Source organism: Phyllopteryx taeniolatus, chromosome 4 (genome assembly GCF_024500385.1).
Source record: "Phyllopteryx taeniolatus isolate TA_2022b chromosome 4, UOR_Ptae_1.2, whole genome shotgun sequence".
Classification (NCBI taxonomy): domain Eukaryota; kingdom Metazoa; phylum Chordata; class Actinopteri; order Syngnathiformes; family Syngnathidae; genus Phyllopteryx; species Phyllopteryx taeniolatus.
Genome location: NC_084505.1, coordinates 24,039,663 through 24,045,773, shown reverse-complemented (window position 1 = coordinate 24,045,773; position 6,111 = coordinate 24,039,663). Strand labels below are relative to the sequence as shown.

Here is a 6,111-nt window from a genome sequence, read left to right as displayed (position 1 = left end):
CTCTTCGCCGACCTCCCCTCCCTCTTTTGACTCCACTTGGCTGCTTGTTTTTGCACAAAACAACCGGCAGGGAGGAGAAGTGAGCGGCCAAACTCCCATGTTTTGAACGTGAAAGCCGTCATTTTCTTTTTTTTTTTACTGGGGTCATTTTTGGGCCGAAGTAGCAGACATGCTAATTGCTAATCGCTAGCAAGGCAACTGTTACACGGTGAGCATTTCATCATACGCTCAAAGCAGCTACCTACTAAACATAGTCAGTTTAGAAAATTTAAATGAAATTGAAAAGAAAGACGATGTTACAAACTTAAGTTGTAAATTAAAAGAAATGGTCAGAAATTCAACATTTAGACTTGAAAATGAGCTTATGTTAAACACACATTTTAGTGAGTTTTTAAGTTTTATTACATGTATAGTTTTTGGAATCTTTTCCTTCCTGACCACCATTATACTACTTTCTTCCTCTTCAACCTACCTTCCCCCAAACGAGCTTCATGTAGGTATGTTACTAGAATTTGCAAATATGTTCATATCAAAATAGACAATATCATTGGATAAAGTGTTACATGAATAAAATGAGCCCTGGTTTGTAAGAATTGGATAAGGATTAAGGCTTTTATGCCACTTTTTATGTCGAAAATTTGCCCAAATGTTCTGCCCAGAAATCAATGAAAATAATTAGCAAACTTGTGACCAAGACCCTTTGGTAGAAAAAAATACCCGGATGTTAGTCTTATTAGTTGAGAATGGGACGTTTAAACAGGCCATTTTCCAGTTTTTGACCCATTTGAGCATCTCATTTTGATGATCAAACTGAGAGCAAGCAAATAATGAGAATTACTTCAAAATTAACAGAAAAGAAGAAGAATAATAGTGAATCACCACCATAACGTTTTCTATCATCACAGAATCCTATGAGCATGTGATTTTCGACGCTGAAATCGAGAGACATTTGCATCTTTGTCCGTACCACAGAAAATCTCAACCGAATCTGAAAGAAAAAAAAACAAAAACGGGTGGTAGAGGGATTTCCCAACAATGTAATCTGAAAAGAACGAGTATTAACTTGCGCAAAACAATGAGAAAACGCGATTTGTGTTGACCTCCGCTAAATTCACGTGCCCGAAATCCGGTGCGAAAATGGCGTCTGTTTTTCTGAATTAAGTAACAAATCAAATTCATACATCCTTACAGCCTTCCTTGTGTTGGTTGCATAGACCTACTTTTCTTCCATCATTCCTTCCTTCCCGCTTTCTGCCGTCCTTCCCTCAAACCCGCTTTTTATTCATGCATCCTACAACCTTCCGTTGCTAAAACCTGCTTTTCTGCTCTCATTACCTCTTTCCTTTCTTCCCTCTTCCTTTCTACCTTCCTTCCCTTGTCACGTTGCTACGAGTTGCGTCGAGTTGTACACAGGAAGAGATGCTAGTCGGCCATATTGCATGTTACTCATTGACCCTAAATGGTAATTCGATTTGAGATATTCTAGCTTGTAAAAATGTATTTTCTCTTGATATTTCCGTGAGGATTGTTGAAATAAATTATTTAACTGCTCTTTGGTAGTTGCATTTTATAGTGAAATGGGTCATTATGGAAAATTGACTTTTGGATCGCTTGTATACAAATAGTTGGGTCTCTGGAGTGGCTACACTTCCATCAAGTGTGAAATTATACAACTAAGTAAATCTTTTGTTGTCATCCAATGACATGATCAGCTAGGCTGGGCGAAGATCCGAAGCCACTTTCTAGCAACGGCAAGACTACACGCTCTGAAAAACAATCATGCAGAAGCACCCACAAGTGTGACCCCTCTGCTATCATGTCAAAGCCAAAGGGTAAGCAGAGCTGGATTGAGTTTTGTTGAATTCATAGATTAGTGTTAGGTGATTGTGTTGACTTCTAATAACCTGTAAATACTTGATTGTTGTCGACAAAAATCCAGTTTTGGTTATTTGTGCTTGGTGACGTGTCAATACGCAACAGACACACAGCATAGTGTACGAATTACTGCCTCCTTGACTAAAAATGTGCTTATCATCACTTTTCCCACCACACTATGGGCTAATAAATAGTAGAAGCTACTCGAGTCGCAACACTCAGGCTCTGGTCCTGATTGTCATGGTAACAAATTTGGGGTATTTTTACGAATGCCTGTCAGAAATGTTTTCAAGATACCTATAGGAACTGTTTTAAATTGTGAAAAAAAAATGCATATGCTTCCTTTACCTCACTGATTACATCTTGCAAAAGGTAATTCCCATGTTTAGTCCCATCAGACACAATAATTCCTGCTTTTTGAGGATTGAACACAACATGTAGAATATAGTCTTCATTTTCTGTGGTACTCAGTATAGATTAATGAGGGTGGAAAGAAGTGCATTAGTGTGTGCGTCATTACTTTTAATCAGTCTGATTGATGACCAGAGTTGTTTTTTTTTTTCTTTCTTACCCTGTCCTTGCAAACCTTACAAGATTTTTGCCTCTACTTTAATCAATAACCCTTTGCCGTGCAGTCGGCGGAGGGTGAGTAATTTGCTAATGTCACTCACTCCGTCCGGAGTGCCCTGTCACCAAATAGCACCCGCTGTAATTAGCAATGCCAACGTAAATGTCACACTCTCAAAACCAATCTGTCTGCATATACATAACTGTTTGGATATGATGTCTGAACATTTGTCTCCCTTCCTATGCTTGTTCATGTACAGAGCAACGAATTGCAGCCAGCCAGACTGCCGAGTCATCAATACTCCCACAGAGAATTGTAAGGAAGCCTGTATTCGATCGATATGCTAAGGCAAGCTGTTTACATTTTACATTTCCCCACATTTTTGGGAGCTCACGTTCTAATTTTTTCATTTCTTCATTCAGAGTATAGCATACTATTACATGACTCAATTTAGCAAAACAACATCTTATCAGTATGAGCATCACAAGCAGCTGGCTCTCACAGAGGCTGACTCTTTCTTGAGTTTCAGATAGGATGTCAGATTTATTCAGCACATTGGCCCTGAGCTGTCTGAGGCAGGCTGAATTGGTTTCTCTAATGTAGCTCACTCCACTTATTTATGGCAAGTATTTTTTTCTGATAAGTTAAGTTAATTACATCAACAAAATTGTGCACGAGCATTATTTTTTTCATGTTGCTAGGTTAGTGCTATTTATTTGGCCTCGACAGCTTGAAAGACTGTCTCTGTTCAGGAATTTGTGCTTATGCTGCCACCTTGTGCTCATGGATTAATGATAAAGAAACTCACACTGAAATACTTTTATTAACGTTTAATAGGTGGTGGTGGTGGTAACATTAATATTTGCAAAAATAATTTTACTATTAATAACATAGACTCTTTCTTGTGTATGTCTGTACAGAGTCCAGTTCCAACATAGTTGTCACCTCCAAATAGCTTTAAAGTAACTGTAAAAATCAAGTTTACAAAGATAAAACACTGTATTTTATAAAGCATAAAGTCCTGCTATAAACCAACCAGGGCTGCCTGCGGTATTTGAATTTTTTCTAAACACATTGCTTTTTAATGTAGAGTGACTGATTGTGTTACTGTTTCATTTTCCTGACGTCCATGCAGGCAGCGTGGGTTCAATTCCCACTCAGTGGCGATATGAATGTGTGAAAGGTTGTTTGTCTTTATATGTGCCCTGTGATTGACTGGTGACCAGTCCAGGGTGTAGTGTGCCTTTCACCCCCAAGTCAGCTGGACCCTATGTCCAGCTTCCTGTGACCCTAAACAGGGTACGGGGTGTATCTGTATGTACTTGTTTTAAGTGGTTTGATAATTGATAAAGTGCTTGAAATTATAAATGGAACCTCTGAGTGGAACGCCCCTGGGGTTGTAAATTTGAGAACCAAAATTAATGCCTCTAAAGTCACAAAACCTTGGAGTTTGAACGGCTGACAGGTGTGTTTTTCTTTGGCTTTTTTGCGGCACTGATTCTCAAAGAGAAAGCATCCTCAAAAAGTGTTGTCAACGGGGCTATATAAAGGAATGTTGACTTTTAATATAAATAGTTATGACTCCGGAGTGCTTGCCCGCCCATCAAGTGTGAAATCAAACAGCCAAATAAATATTTTGTGAGCAGCCAATTTCCGAAAATGTGAGTCTTGCCAGACTGTGACATCGGAATTTGTCTGCTTTACATAATAGCCGCCCCCACACCGAGTTTTTACCCCCATGACTTGAAAGCTATGCACAGTGAAGATCCAGAGCCATTTTCCAGCACCAGCCAGACTCTATATTAACACTATCACATCAAAGTCAAAACATAAGCAGAGCTGCTATTCTCACAGATTAGCATTAGCTCACAGTGTTATAAGCATTAGCTTTTGATAAGGGGCACATACTGGAATGGTTTGATGAAGGTGACGACAGAGGGGCGGCATTTGTGTTTGGCACTCCATGCGCCACATGTACGGAGCCGTTAATTGACAATGGTAAGCCAGGGGCTTGGCGATGAAGTGCTGCCTCGACGAGTGAAAATACTGTCAATTCTTTTATTGTCTCGATGCGGGCTTGCTTTTTTCCTTCACGCTTTGGGCCACCCGCCTCATCACAATCCTCTACTTTTCCCCCACAGTTGTCATGGTAACGAGAGCTGTGGGGAAATGCATCTCCAAATAGAGGATGGCGTGATGAACAGTGGCTCATTTACATGAGACAGGACTGTACCCGCAAAACAGGATAATTTTAGAGAGCGTCCAAAAAGAGGGTAAAAAGTGCTATAATTATTGATTTTTTGGGGGATATTTTGACAAAAGAATATCACAGTCATACTAATAAGACATCAGGGAACTGTTTTAAATTGTGAAACAAAAGCATACGGCTCCTGCAAGAAGAAGGTGAGTAGAGAAGAATAGATGTCTCAGAGAATAATGTGCTTTGTAGATTGAGAAATACATTTGAAGTTTGATACAGTATGCTTTGTATCTGATATGATTGTCTCTTTAAAAAGTAAAATAGTCGTGTATATCATTACATTGTATGCTGTATGTGTTTGTGTGTGTGTTGATGGAGAAGATGTAATCGAAAGTGTGGAAGTATGTGGGTCCATCTTCCGTTTGAAGTGGCGGATGAGGGCGGTGTTGTGGTAATTGTGTCGGCCAGGACGCTGATAACGATGAGACGTGTATGCGATCGGCTGCTGAGTCTTTCGCCTTCATTTCTCTTCTAATTGACCAGACCGCATCTCCCATGAGCTTGTTTGTTATTATTTATTGATAATTAATCCATATATAATTCACAGGGCTTGGACCCGCAGTGTTAACTCAGCATCTGTTTGAATTGTGGATACTTCAAAAGCAGGATGTTGGCGACGGGCCTTTATGTGAAATCGAATGAATCATCTCATAATATAGTAACGGGTGTTATCATGAGTTCCTTATTAAGTGTTGCTTAATGACATTGTGTAATGTACATTTTAAAGGTGGCCAAAAGAGCAAAAAGCTGGATGTGTTTGCTTTAAGGTACATTTAGATTTTTTAAATGCTTCACACCCAAAGATAACGTTGTCAAAAAGATTCCCATTCACAAAGCTGCAAAAACAAGTTAAAATGTAGTTGGCAATGTAACTCTGTAAAGAAACACTATGTGCTGCCATTGTTTAGAGCAGGGTTTTCCAAAGTCCACCGCACCGTCCACTTTTTAGCAGCCTGTGCCATATACTAAAAATGACCTTTGACACGGCTGCAACACTATTAAAAAAAAGTAATAATAAGGTTGGGGGGGGGGGGTCAAAAAAGTGGTAGGGTTGCAACACTTACATCCCCCATGCATGTGACGTCCCTGACAGCTACTACAATTTAAGAAAAAAAAAAACAATTATATACATACAGTAGAGCTTGTCAACTTATGCAAAGAGAATATTTACAACTACAATAACAAGAAAATATCTTTTTGCTGCATGTCAATGTCTGATTTGTTAACATTAGTAATCCCGAAATAAACACTGCTTTAAAGCAATCTATAGTAAATTGACATTATTAACCAATTTAAAATGTTGAAAATAGCTTGAGAACAAATCTGTTATCGCAGTTGAACACTAAACTGACTGAGAAGTGACTTAAAACTCCGCCACCTCCCTCACTCTGTGGCATAAATTTCCCTG

The 6,111-nt window shown here is 39.1% G+C and overlaps 1 long non-coding RNA gene across 2 annotated transcripts; it reads left to right on the top strand.

Annotated features, from left to right (window-relative positions):
* The first annotated feature begins 57 nt into the window (after positions 1-57).
* Positions 58-5,035, top strand: LOC133476861 (uncharacterized). 2 transcript variants are annotated; one of them, XR_009788170.1, is made up of 4 exons: positions 58-208; positions 1,713-1,832; positions 2,703-2,758; positions 4,585-5,035. It is a non-coding gene; the product is annotated as an uncharacterized LOC133476861 (long non-coding RNA). The 2 variants fall into 2 exon arrangements; XR_009788169.1 differs by lacking the exon at positions 4,585-5,035 and having other exon boundaries at positions 2,703-3,558.
* Positions 5,036-6,111: the final 1,076 nt, after the last annotated feature.